Below are 14,804 nucleotides of genomic sequence, written 5' to 3' on the forward strand. Positions count from 1 at the left end.
GCCCCTTCATCTCCGGCTGGTGGCCGCCAGCGCACTGATCGGTGCACGGCCAGCGCCACACTCATAAACTTTGGGCACTAGAGTGTGCCCAGAGTCTATAGCGTATGTGCAGGTCACCGGGAAAATGGTCACGGTGGCCATTTTCCCTATACTGCACATGCGCTGTTTTTTACATCGCAGACACTGGCGCCGCAGTGGGACTCCGGAGACGTAAGTATGGGTGCAGGGTGTGCAGTGCGGGCCCCGTACACCCTGCACCCATTATAAATACGCCCCTGTATTTAGGGTCCGTAAATTGAGTCAAAGGGCTGTTATATGCATACTTGCATAAGTGTGGAAAAATGATCTAAAGCATTTTCTTTATTGAAAAATAATTGCTGTAGATAATTTGGGGGTACATGTAAATGGGTACTAGTATATTTTTAGGTCTATAAAGTGCAGTTTCAAAAAAATGCTATAAATACACCTGCTGCAGCCACCTGCAATCCTAGCAGCACCTGTTCCATCCATCCTGTGACCTGTGACCTGCATATGCGCAGTACACTCCGGGTACACTCTAGTGCCCAAAGTTTACTGCTGTGGTGACGCGGCTGGCTGGCGGAGAGAGAGGAGGGGGCCCCGGACGGGCAATGCACACAGGCCCCCTCCTCTCTTAAGACACCTCTGCTTATGATATGGTGGTTATCTGTTGTGTTGTGTAGTGTACTCAGGGCCGGCTCCAGGTCTACTAGCACCCTGTGCGAGAAATGTCAGTGCGCCCCCCCCCCCCAGCCACTGTTCAGTCCCCACAGCTCAGCAAATGCCCACTGAAGTCAATATCACAGTCACAGAAACGGCTCCTTAGCTAGAGAAAGTGGATAGATCCCAGGGGCTGATTGGGTTGGAAAACCAGCCCGGGAAATTTATAGAAGCAGCTCTAATGGGGCGGGGTCTGTTGAGGGGGAGGGGTCTGTCAAGGGTGCAGACTCTCTCCTCATATGGCCCGATTCTGAGTTGGATGCAGTTGCAGCCTTTCTTTCATTTTTTGATGAAGTTGCGTCTGTGACTTTAGGCGAATGTTGCTACAATTCCTTTCCCTGGTGAACATTGAAATATGCAAGGACTGAGACACCCACTGTCTACAGGTGAATAATTCTTAGTTGCCCTATCATTCACACCTTTAATACTTTCACCAGCCCTATCATCCATTTGAGTATGGCCTCCAATGTGAGCAATTTAGCATCTCTATACGCAACCACATTCAGCAGTGAAAAGTGAAAGAAAGTGATAAGGTGCCAGCCAATCAGCTCCCTACTGTCATCGCACAGGCTGTGTTTGAAAAATGACAGATGGGAGCTGACTGGTTGGCACCTTATCACTTTCTTATCACTTTTCACTCTGTCTCCTAACACTGTTTAGTAACTAGACCCCTGAATGTTACATCTGCGTCTGATTAGCCAGCCCCCTGTAACCGCCTAGGCACACCCAACACATTTCTAATACACTTCTTGCATGCATGATTCTGACTCTGGGTGTCATTCATACCCACTCGCGAGCGCAGGACGCTCGCAAGCGGGTCGATGTTACCCCAATGCGCATGCGCACGACGGAGGGAGCTCCGTCGTGCGCATGCGCGAGACCCGGACAGCGACAGCCAAGCTGTCGCTCCGGGTCTCGCACCAAAGGGGGCGTGCTGTCGATGGTGACTGACAGCACGCCCCCTTTGGTGAGCGTGCCGGGTGCGTGGCTGCCAGACGGAGGCGTTCCCATGGGAACGCCTACCGTCTGGGTCCGGCCCCACTGACATCACTAGTGATGTCAGTGGGAGTGATTTTGGCTCTGATAGAGCCAAAATCACTCCAGGGCTTGCGGTCACCGAGACCCTACCACAGGGTAGGCAAGCAAAAATAAAAACACATTGGCCCTTATATAAAACAATAAAACACATTGGCCCCCACAAGAAACAAATATAGGATATTGTATGTCCTGTGACTAAAGGGCTGGTGAGTGTACCTACCTGGGAGGGGGGTGGTAGCGCAGGTAGTGTATGTCCCTGGGCCAGGGTGTGCTGTATCTCTAGGTGCCAGGGGGTAGGACGTGTTACGGGTATGTACCGAAAAGGAGGATGCGACTACAAGCCCTGAACACTGGAGGACCCAGAGGGTAATTCATGTCTAAACTCCAACAGCAGAAGCATGGATTGGAGAAGGATGGGACCCCCAAGCTCCCTGTTTGTCTGCACAACAAAAACAGTGAGTCTCAAAAGAACCCAGTTGGGGGTGCCCTGCTGGGATGGCAATCCAAAAGCCCTGTCCAGCAAGTGTCAACTCACAAGAGGACAGAGTATGTGAGGCCATGGAAGAGGGGCAGTTATTGAGCTGGGCAAGTGGCTTTATGTCTGTGAATAAGAGTGAATAAGGGCTTTGTGGCAATACGTCTCAGGGGAAAGAAGGGGCAAAAATAGAGCAAAAGGGAGACAGAGGCACGGGAGGAATTGGAACAGTGAAAGAGCCACAGGGAAAAAGGCAGAGAGAGAGAGAGAGATGGAAAGGGGAGGCAGAGAGACAAGATGAGAAAGGGGCAAGGGGCAGATAGAGAGAAATGGGATAAGGCAAGGATAGAAACAAGAGGAAAGAGGTAGAGAGTCAGGAAGGTGGAAGAAGAGAGGAAAAAAAAGTCTGCAATGCTGGGCACAACAACTAGCGACCCAGCAAATGAGCGGTACAACATACTAATTTTATATAAACACACATACTGTACATACAAGCTAGCATGGTACCTTCTGCATCTATACATACATGTATTTTATATTAAACCCAAATTATACTACTCTGTGGAATATATATATATATATATATATATATATATAAAGAATACTTAAAATGTTTAATCTTTATCTGGTATCACACCTATTATTTTTAAACAGTATGGGGATTAATACGAGACAATTTCAATTTTATTTTGAGACTGCTGAGGGTGGAATTACGGTACCTTGTAAAATATATTAATCCCACACAGCCTGTATGGTACACAAAAAATGTCATAAAATAAATTAATACAATGCAGAAAATGTGACCCAGGCCATTGTCAGCCACAAATTCAGAAATTATTGTATATTGACTGTCAGTACACCAGGCAGCTATTAATGTAATGCAGAGTACATGACATTGTGATCTGCACTGCAGTATACAATTAGTTAAGGAGAGTTTATGATGGGAAATCCAATTATATATATATATATATATATATATATATATATATATATATATAATACATTTCATTGTATATATTACACCATATTACTATTATTATTGTAGTTATCTAGACACAGTCACACTGACCTATAACACTCACTAGTGGTACAGACACACTGGAATGCACATTTGGATGATGAAAACAGGAGACAAAGGACCGGAACGTTCCTCCTGCAGCAACAGCTCAGCCCCTGAGCTTCACCTGACCTCCGTGCACACAGCAGCAGAGCCAGCTAAACAGTGTCCTCACAGAATTGTCAGCATAGGAGGAAGAGAAGGTAATGTTCCAGCCAATGGAACATGATCTATGATGTGTATGCTGAATCAGGGAGGGAAGAGGGGGAGGTTTATAGCGTTCCTGTCCCTTCTGCTACAATCCCGATTCCCGGTGGTCTAGTAATAAAAAAATACTATTTCGGTCAGGATGTCGACAGTCGGCCCCTATCAACCTCGGTGAACACTAGCTTCACTTGCTCCGGCACGCTACGTCCCTGCCTCCAGCAGCCCCTTGGGATCACTCATCACAGAGGGCGGCGTACAGGCAGCAGAGGCTGAGGGAAGGAAGGGGCACAAGAGACGGAACTTACTGGAAACGCGACAGCTGGCCCTTGCTTGCTTGCAGTCATAGGAATCGGTGCGGCAGAGGGGAGGATGGGACCGGCCCAGCGTCCCGGTGGCCCAAAATCTGATGGGATCTATTAGATCCCATCAGATTTTGGACCCTAGCCACCTACCCCACCCCCATCTCTCAACACCTGCTGTCTGCAATGCTGAGCATGGGCGTATCTACCCATTGGCCAGGATGGCACTCGCCAGGGGCGCCAACCAAAGGGGGGGCGCCGCCCGTCAGTGCCACCAGTAGCCAAGGGGTGGACAAGTCCCTCGGCCCCACAAGAGTAGGGTAGACTTCAGTGAGAGCGGTCTGCCCTACACAGTTTACAAACAGACAGCCGCCAGCGGCGGCTGTGTGTTTGTAATAGCAGCCAGCTAATGAGAGTCAGACAGACTCTCATTAGCTGCTGCGTCGTCCGCGGAGCTCCATGTTCCGGCTCCCCCCGCAACATGTGACAGGAGAGAATTCATACGTCATGACATCTCTCCCATGCAGGAGAAGAGCGGGCCGAGACCCAGACAGCGGTGGTCGAGTCAGGAGCGGGGACCAGGTAAGTAGAATTTTTTTTTGTTCTGTGTGTGTGTGTGTGTGTGTGTGTGTGTGTAAGCCTGGCACTACGGGGGGGGGGCACTGAAATAGGGGGTGGCCACTACTGGGGCACTTTATGGGGGGGTGCCTGCTACTGTATTGGGGTGGCCACTAACGGGAGCACTGTATAGGGGTGGCCACTACTGGGAGCACTGTATAGGGGGTCTACAAATGGGGGCACTGTTTAGGGGGGGCTACTACTGGGGGCAATGTATAGGGGGGACTACTACTGGGGGCACTGTATAGTGGGGACTACTACTGGGTACTATTACTGGAGGCACTGTACAGGGGGGACTACTGCTGGGTACTATTACTGGGGGCATTGTATAGGGGGGACTACTACTGGGTACTATTACTGGTGGCACTGTATAGGGACCTACTACTGGGGTCTACTGCTTTTGGCACTGTATAGGGGGGACTACTACTTGGGGCAATGCAGCATAGGGGGGATTACTACTGGGGGCACTGTATAGGGGGGGCTACTACAGGGGGCAATGCAGCATAAGGGGGATTACTACTGGGGGACTACTACTGGGGGCACTGCATAAGGGGGGTAGGGGGGCGCCAGTACATTACATTGCCAGGGGCGCTTGGATCCCTAGATACACCCCTGATGCTGAGTGAAGTGATTAGCTCAGCTAACTCTAAGCTCAGTCACCACAGCTATCTATTACCTCCACACACTTCTCTTTTACTCAGGGCAGGCTCTGAGTGTGACGCAGACAGTCACTGTCAGCACTCACCGAGTCTCAGGATCGCAGGGCCAGCAGTCCGTCTCCTCAGCTCGTCGAGGTCTCCTCTGTCCAGTCCTGGAGTTAGGACACCGGCGTCCATCTGACCCACCTCAGTACCCTGAGTCTGCTCTCTGCAGCTACGAACAGCTGCCGCCTGCCCGCTATCAGCAGCCAATTAGAGCCCAGTCACTAGTAACGGTCCACTTCACTGCCGCTGCCTGCCGGAGTCAGAGACTGCACGGGCAGGGATGACATTTGATGTCACACCCGGCCCGCCCAGCCCAGCACTAACCAATCCTGGCTGGCTGACTGGTGGCTAAGTATAGTAGGGCGGCCGCGGGTGGGTTGTTCTAGAGCCAAAGGAAGCAGGGTGAGCAGCCGGAATTGACAGCCAGAGTGACAGTTAGGGCCAGCCCAGGTTGCTGTCAAACAGGGAAAATTGGCGCGCCCACTGTTGGTGGCGCCCTTGTGCGGCCGCTCAGGTGGAACATGCCTAGAGCCGGCCCTGAGTGTACTTGTGCTCTGTTATTCAGATATGTTGTGTGTCTACCCCTGTACAGCACTGCAGAAGCTTTGTGGTGCCATATAAATAAATGATAATGATAATGCAAGAATTATTCTAGCATGTTTGTTAGCGGAGGTGAAGTGTAAAACACAACAGAGATCACTTTCACTGGTATACAACACGGAGCACTATCTGATAACAACTATACAATACAGACCCCCGATATAATGACCAGTATGTAATACAGAGCCTTATCTGATGACCAGGATATAATGCAAAGTCCAGTCTGGGGAATATCATAAAATTCAATGCCCCATCTGATGATCAGTAAACAGTGCAAAGCCCTCCTTGAGCCCCATTTGATAAGTAATAAATAATATATCAAACCTTGGACAGAGATAAAGTGGAGAGAGATGAAGTATCAACCAATCAGCTCCTAACTGTCATTTTTCAAACACAGGGGTCTATGTACTAAGCCTTGGATGGTGATTAAGTGGACAGTGATAAAGTACCAGCCAACCAGCTCCTAATTGCATTTTTTCAAACACAGCCTGTGACATGGCAGTTAGGAGCTGATTGACTGGTACTTTATCTCTCTTCACTTCATCTCCAACCAAGGCTTAGTAAATAACCCTATAGCCTGTAAAGTAACAGGAGCTGATTGGTAAGTACTTTATCTCTCTCTACTTTATCTCTCCAAGCTTTGATACATCTCCCACATACAGCCTATGTAATATACAAAACAGAGACCTCTGACTCATAGGGGAAAATGTCTCAAACCATGGAGAGAGATAAAGTGAAGAAGTGTTCCATAACAACCAATCAGCTTCTAACTGTGCTAGATATATGACAGTTGAAAGCTGATTGGTTGGTATGAGCAACTTCTCCACTTCTCTCTCGATGGTTTGATAAATCTTCCCCATATGATATTATATAATGCTGGTCGCAATAATATTCTATGCACCATTAGTAACAAAGCAGTTAATAGGGCTGAGTCTGAATCGTCCCGTGTATACTTAAAACCCGTGCCACTACATGTACAAGCCTATCCCGCCCACTGTTCTTACGTCTGAAGCCGTCATCATTATCACTCCCAATATGGCTAATACTACTCAGACACACAGTAATGTTATGTCCATTATTGGTAATGCCCTGTAATGTGTCCTGGAATATTAATATGTAGTAGTATTAGTGCCACTAGTATTCCCACACACCATCTACTATGGAGTGCAATACCCACAGTGCACCTAAATGATGAGAAAGTTATTCCCAGCTGCACCCACTAATATACCAAACAATATACTCAGCAGCTATAACCATAACGTGGTTAGCATCAGCATTAATGTGCCAACTAACATTCTCAGCAATAGCAAAGCTCATTATGTACCCTATAATATTCTCAAGAGTAACAATCCCTAGTATGTACCCTATAGTATTCTCAGGAGTAACATTGCCCAGTATGTACTATACTTGCCTACTCTCTCAGACAGGCCACAAAGCTCCCGAAAATAGGGTGGCGCTCCCGGCCGGCCGGAAAAGGTGGCAAGTCTCCCAGCCGGCCGCATACACCCAGACCTCCCTGCACCCTCACACATGGCACACACACCCGGGCAGTAAATCGCAACATAATGGCCCGACCCCTGCTTCACAATGCCAGAAATCTAGGCATTGAGTAGCGGGGGCGCAGTCACACTGACGCAATCACGCCCCCGTTCCACCCCCAATTCTGTGTCATGTCCCCCGCCACTCCCTCCCTGTGCAGCTTCACCGCCTTCTGCTATGGTTGAGCTTATTTTCCCTTTGCGATAAGAACCTGGAAGTGACGTGCAGTGAGGGCAGAAGTGCGGTTCCATGCCCGTAAAGTCCACCTAGAGAAGAAACTTGTCCCTTCGTAGGCTCGGTGGCTCTTTACGCTCGCCACACGATTATATTCCCCCTCTATGTCCACGAGGATGGTAGGGAATGACGTTGGACAGTAGCTGATGACGTCAGGGTCCTATCCGTGAAGGGAATCTAGACACTACCCTTCTGCTATGCCGACCTGGCTGCCCCCATCCAGAATGTCAAGAAGTATGATGTGTACCCATTAATATTCTCAGCAGTAGCGATGCGTAGTATGTACCTAATAATATTCTCAGCAGTAGCGATGCGTAGTATGCACCTAATAATATTCTCAGCAGTAGCAATGCGTAGTATGTACCTAATAATATTCTCAGCAGTAGCGATGCGTAGTATGTACCTAATAATATTCTCAGCAGTAGCGATGCGTTGTATGTACCTAATAATATTCTCAGCAGTAGCGATGCGTAGTATGTACCTAATAATATTCTCAGCAGTAGCGATGCGTAGTATGTACCTAATAATATTCTCAGCAGTAGCGATGCGTAGTATGTACCTAATAATATTCTCAGCAGTAGCGATGCATAGTATGTACCTAATAATATTCTCAGCAGTAGCAATGCGTAGTATGTGCCTAATAATATTCTCAGCAGTAGCGATGCGTAGTATGTACCTAATAATATTCTCAGCAGTAGCGATGCATAGTATGTACCTAATAATATTCTCAGCAGTAGCAATGCGTAGTATGTACCTAATAATATTCTCAGCAGTAGCGATGCGTAGTATGTACCTAATAATATTCTCAGCAGTAGCGATGCGTAGTATGTACCTAATAATATTCTCAGCAGTAGCGATGCGTAGTATGTACCTAATAATATTCTCAGCAGTAGTGATGCGTAGTATGTACCTAATAATATTCTCAGCAGTAGCGATGCGTAGTATGTACCTAATAATATTCTCAGCAGTAGCGATGCGTAGTATGTGCCTAATAATATTCTCAGCAGTAGCGATGCATAGTATGTACCTAATAATATTCTCAGCAGTAGCGATGCGTAGTATGTACCTAATAATATTCTCAGCAGTAGCGATGCGTAGTATGTACCTAATAATATTCTCAGCAGTAGCAATGCGTAGTATGTACCTAATAATATTCTCAGCAGTAGCGATGCGTAGTATGTACCTAATAATATTCTCAGCAGTAGCGATGCGTAGTATGTACCTAATAATATTCTCAGCAGTAGCGATGCGTAGTATGTACCTAATAATATTCTCAGCAGTAGCGATGCGTAGTATGTACCTAATAATATTCTCAGCAGTAGCGATGCGTAGTATGTACCTAATAATATTCTCAGCAGTAGCGATGCGTAGTATGTACCTAATAATATTCTCAGCAGTAGCGATGCGTAGTATGTACCTAATAATATTCTCAGCAGTAGCGATGCGTAGTATGCACCTAATAATATTCTCAGCAGTAGCGATGCGTAGTATGCACCTAATAATATTCTCAGCAGTAGCAATGCGTAGTATGTACCTAATAATATTCTCAGCAGTAGCGATGCGTAGTATGCACCTAATAATATTCTCAGCAGTATCGATGCATAGTATGCACCTAATAATATTCTCAGCAGTAGCGATGCGTAGTATGTACCTAATAATATTCTCAGCAGTAGCAATGCGTAGTATGTACCTAATAATATTCTCAGCAGTAGCAATGCGTAGTATGCACCTAATAATATTCTCAGCAGTAGCGAAGCGTAGTATGTACCTAATAATATTCTCAGCAGTAGCGATGCGTAGTATGCACCTAATAATATTCTCAGCAGTAGCAATGCGTAGTATGTACCTAATAATATTCTCAGCAGTAGCGATGCGTAGTATGTACCTAATAATATTCTCAGCAGTAGCGATGCGTAGTATGTACCTAATAATATTCTCAGCAGTAGCGATGCGTAGTATGTACCTAATAATATTCTCAGCAGTAGCGATGCGTAGTATGTACCTAATAATATTCTCAGCAGTAGCGATGCGTAGTATGCACCTAATAATATTCTCAGCAGTAGCGATGCGTAGTATGCACCTAATAATATTCTCAGCAGTAGCGATGCGTAGTATGTACCTAATAATATTCTCAGCAGTAGCGATGCGTAGTATGTACCTAATAATATTCTCAGCAGTAGCGATGCGTAGTATGCACCTAATAATATTCTCAGCAGTAGCGATGCGTAGTATGCACCTAATAATATTCTCAGCAGTAGCGATGCGTAGTATGCACCTAATAATATTCTCAGCAGTAGCGATGCGTAGTATGCACCTAATAATATTCTCAGCAGTAGCGATGCGTAGTATGTACCTAATAATATTCTCAGCAGTAGCGATGCGTAGTATGTACCTAATAATATTCTCTGCAGTAGCGATGCGTAGTATGTACCTAATAATATTCTCAGCAGTAGCGATGCGTAGTATGTACCTAATAATATTCTCAGCAGTAGCGATGCGTAGTATGTACCTAATAATATTCTCAGCAGTAGCGATGCGTAGTATGTACCTAATAATATTCTCAGCAGTAGCGATGCGTAGTATGTACCTAATAATATTCTCAGCAGTAGCGATGCGTAGTATGTACTAGGGATGAGCGGGTTCGGTTCCCTGAGAACCGAACCCACCCGAACTTCGGGGATCCGGGGCGATCCGAGCCCAAGCTCGGATCTCCCTGTCTGCCCCGGATCCCTCTCCCGAGGCAAAACTTCGAGATCTGCTGTCGGATCTCGAGGTTTTGCCTCGAGCGGCCATTTAAAAAAAAATGCCTTTGCCTTTAATGGGCAAAGTGCTGATTGGCTGACAGAGCCGTCTGTCACGGCTCTCAGCCAATCAGCATTATGGTGCTCATTTGCATGTAGCACGGACTCGTGAGATCCGTGCTACATGCATCTGTGTGATTGACAGTGACACAGAGCACAGATGGGTCAGTGAGACCCGTCTGTGCTGCTGTGTATTTCAATGACACAGATGCACGCACGGACCAGGAGATCCGTGCTACTTGCATCTGTGTCATTGACACAGAGCACTAACGGGTCCGTGAGACCCGTCTGTGCTGCTGTGGTAAAAAAAAAAAAAAAAACCTGTGTAAAAAGAGAAAAAAATGGCGTGCCCCCCCCCAAAAAAAGAGCAACCAGCCCCGGGCATTAGTGACCCAGTGCTGGGTGTGCTTAAATACAGGGGACAAACGACATAGGGGTCCCCTGTACTTAAACACAACCGGCACTGGGCTAGTCAGAACCAGAGCTGGTTGCCAAAATACGGGGGACAAACGACGTAGGAGTCCCCCGTATTCTGCGCAACCAGCTCTGGGCTCTGATCCGGTCCTGGTTCTGGAAATACAGGGGAAAAAAATGAGTAGGGTTCCCCTGTATGTTCCAGAACCAGCACTGGACTTTTTCTAGCGGGGGGCTGATGCCACAGCCAGGGGAGCCCTTTCACCGGGCCCCCCAGCCGCAGCATCAGCCCTGACCGCTAGTCAGCCCAGGCCGGGGATCCCTGGAGAGCTGGGGACCCCCCCAATAAAGGGGTCACCCTCTCCAGGGCTCCCCAGGCCCATGCTGATAGCCCGGGGCTATCCCCGCCACCCCTGGTGGCGGTGGGTGGCGGGTTGATTGTGTGGTGTGGTGTAAATAAAGAATATCAAACATTGTCTTTACAAGTAGAACTGCAAGTCCCAGCAAGCCTGCCCCGCATGCTGGTACTTGGAGAACCACAAGTACCAGCATGCAGGGCATTAAGGGCCCACTAGTACCTGTAGTTCACCTGTAAAAAAATGTTTAAAAAAAACACAGGACACACACACCGTGACAGTATAAGTTTATTAAACATACATACACACACACACACACACATGTACACATACTCACCTATGTAACCCTGTAGCATCGGTCCACTTGTCCGGTAAAGTATCCATAGGGGACCTGTGAAAAAAAACATACTCACCATCTCCTATGCGAGGTTCTGTCCTCTTCGTTCCAAAGTAGGCATCCCCGGACTTGGCAAAAAAAAAAAAACGAAAACGCGATCCACGAACTTAGTACCGTTCTATAGAACGGTACTTCCCGAATGAGAGCTTAGCGGCGGGGTATCACCATGGAAACCCCGCTGCTAAGCGTTCATTGGCTGAGAGAGGCCATCTCCCGTCTCTCTCAGCCAATGAACGGCTCCCTCCATTGTAGTCAATGCTGGGAGCCGCAAGGTTATTAAAGTTTACCCTGCGGTTCCCACCATTGACTACAATGGAGGGAGCCGTTCATTGGCTGAGAGACGGGAGATGACCTCTCTCAGCCAATGAACGCTTAGCAGCGGGGTTTCCATGGTGATACCCCGCCGCTAAGCTCTCATTCGGGAAGTACCGTTCTATAGAACGGTACTAAGTTCGTGGATCGCGTTTTCGTTTTTTTTTTTGCCAAGTCCGGGGATGCCTACTTTGGAACGAAGAGGACAGAACCTCGCATAGGAGATGGTGAGTATGTTTTTTTTCACAGGTCCCCTAGGGATACTTTACCGGACAAGTGGACCGATGCTACAGGTTACATAGGTGAGTATGTGTACATGTGTGTGTGTGTATGTATGTTTAATAAACTTATACTGTCACGGTGTGTGTGTCCTGTGTTTTTTTAAACATTTTTTTTACAGGTGAACTACAGGTACTAGTGGGCCCTTAATGCCCTGCATGCTGGTACTTGTGGTTCTCCAAGTACCAGCATGCGGGGCAGGCTAGCTGGGACTTGCAGTTCTACTTGTAAAGACAATGTTTGATATTCTTTATTTACACCACACCACACAATCAACCCGCCACCCACCGCCACCAGGGGTGGCGGGGATAGCCCCGGGCTATCAGCCTGGGCCTGGGGTGCCCTGGAGAGGGTGACCCCTTTATTGGGGGGGTCCCCAGCTCTCCAGGGATCCCCGGCCTGGGCTGACTAGCGGTCAGGGTTGATGCTGCGGCTGGGGGGCCCGGTGAAAGGGCTCCCCTGGCTGTGGCATCAGCCCCCCGCTAGAAAAAGTCCAGTGCTGGTTCTGGAACATACAGGGGAACCCTACTCATTTTTTGTCCCCTATATTTCCAGAACCAGGACCGGATCAGAGCCCAGAGCTGGTTGCGCAGAATACAGGGGACCCCTACGTCGTTTGTCCCCCGTATTTTGGCAACCAGCGCTGGTTCTGACTAGCCCGGTGCTGGTTGTGCTTAAGTACAGGGGACCCCTACGTCGTTTGTCCCCTGTATTTAAGCACACCCAGCACTGGGTTACTAATGCCCGGGGCTGGTTGCTCTTTTTTGGGGGGGTGCACGCCATTTTTTTCTTTTTTTACACAGGTTTTTTTTTTTTTTTTTTACCACAGCAGCACAGACGGGTCTCACGGACCTGTCATTGCTCTGTGCCAATCACACAGATGCATGTAGCACGGATCTCCCGGGTTCGTGCTACATGCAAATGGGCACCATAACGCTGATTGGCTTCCTGTCTGCCACTGCAGTGCCACTCCTAGATGGGCCACGTGTTTGTGCCGCCCCCTTGTGTCGCTTAGCATAGTCATCCAGCTTCCTCGGTACAACCTTTTGGCCTAAAAACAATATTGTGAGGTGTGAGGTGTTCAGAATAGAGTGGAAATGAGTGGAAATTAATGTTATTGGGGTTATTAATAGCGTAGGAACAAAAAAAGGCCCATTTATGTGATTTTAGCGTTTTTTTTTATTTTTTAAGAAAAAATCCAGATCCAAAACACAAAACCCAGAACCCAAAACACGGAAGGGTGGTTTTGGCAAAACCAATCCAGATCCAAAACACGAAGAAAGATCCAGATCCAAAACCAAAACACAAAACACGAAAAGTGTCCGGTGCACACCCCTAGTATGTACCTAATAATATTCTCAGCAGTAGCGATGCGTAGTATGTACCTAATAATATTCTCAGCAGTAGCGATGCGTAGTATGTACCTAATAATATTCTCAGCAGTAGCGATGCGTAGTATGCACCTAATAATATTCTCAGCAGTAGCGATGCGTAGTATGCACCTAATAATATTCTCAGCAGTAGCGATGCGTAGTATGCACCTAATAATATTCTCAGCAGTAGCGATGCGTAGTATGCACCTAATAATATTCTCAGCAGTAGCGATGCGTAGTATGTACCTAATAATATTCTCAGCAGTAGCGATGCGTAGTATGTACCTAATAATATTCTCAGCAGTAGCGATGCGTAGTATGTACCTAATAATATTCTCAGCAGTAGCGATGCGTAGTATGTACCTAATAATATTCTCAGCAGTAGCGATGCGTAGTATGCACCTAATAATATTCTCAGCAGTAGCGATGCGTAGTATGCACCTAATAATATTCTCAGCAGTAGCGATGCGTAGTATGTACCTAATAATATTCTCAGCAGTAGCGATGCGTAGTATGTACCTAATAATATTCTCAGCAGTAGCGATGCGTAGTATGTACCTAATAATATTCTCAGCAGTAGCGATGCGTAGTATGTACCTAATAATATTCTCAGCAGTAGCGATGCGTAGTATGTACCTAATAATATTCTCAGCAGTAGCGATGCGTAGTATGTACCTAATAATATTCTCAGCAGTAGCGATGCGTAGTATGTACCTAATAATATTCTCAGCAGTAGCGATGCGTAGTATGTACCTAATAATATTTTCAGCAGTAGCGATGCGTAGTATGTACCTAATAATATTCTCAGCAGTAGCGATGCGTAGTATGTACCTAATAATATTCTCAGCAGTAGCGATGCGTAGTATGCACCTAATAATATTCTCAGCAGTAGCGATGCATAGTATGTACCTAATAATATTCTCAGCAGTAGCGATGCGTAGTATGTACCTAATAATATTCTCAGCAGTAGCGATGCGTAGTATGTACCTAATAATATTCTCAGCAGTAGCGATGCGTAGTATGTACCTAATAATATTCTCAGCAGTAGCGATGCGTAGTATGCACCTAATAATATTCTCAGCAGTAGCGATGCGTAGTATGTACCTAATAATATTCTCAGCAGTAGCGATGCGTAGTATGCACCTAATAATATTCTCAGCAGTAGCGATGCGTAGTATGTACCTAATAATATTCTCAGCAGTAGCGATGCGTAGTATGTACCTAATAATATTCTCAGCGGTAGCGATGCGTAGTATGTACCTAATAATATTCTCAGCAGTAGCGATGCGTAGTATGTACCTAATAATATTCTCAGCGGTAGCGATGCGTAGTATGCACCTAATAATATTCTCAGCGGTAGCGA

General features: G+C 46.9%; 1 protein-coding gene across 2 annotated transcripts in view; it reads right to left on the bottom strand.

Annotated features, from left to right (window-relative positions):
- PPP2R5B (protein phosphatase 2 regulatory subunit B'beta) overlaps positions 1 to 14,804 on the bottom strand; it is a 76,740-nt gene that overhangs the window by 15,436 nt on the left and 46,500 nt on the right. The window lies entirely within an intron of this gene.

This window comes from Taudactylus pleione, unplaced genomic scaffold (assembly GCF_031769625.1).
Source record: "Taudactylus pleione unplaced genomic scaffold, aTauple2 ptg000250l, whole genome shotgun sequence".
Lineage (NCBI taxonomy): Eukaryota > Metazoa > Chordata > Amphibia > Anura > Myobatrachidae > Taudactylus > Taudactylus pleione.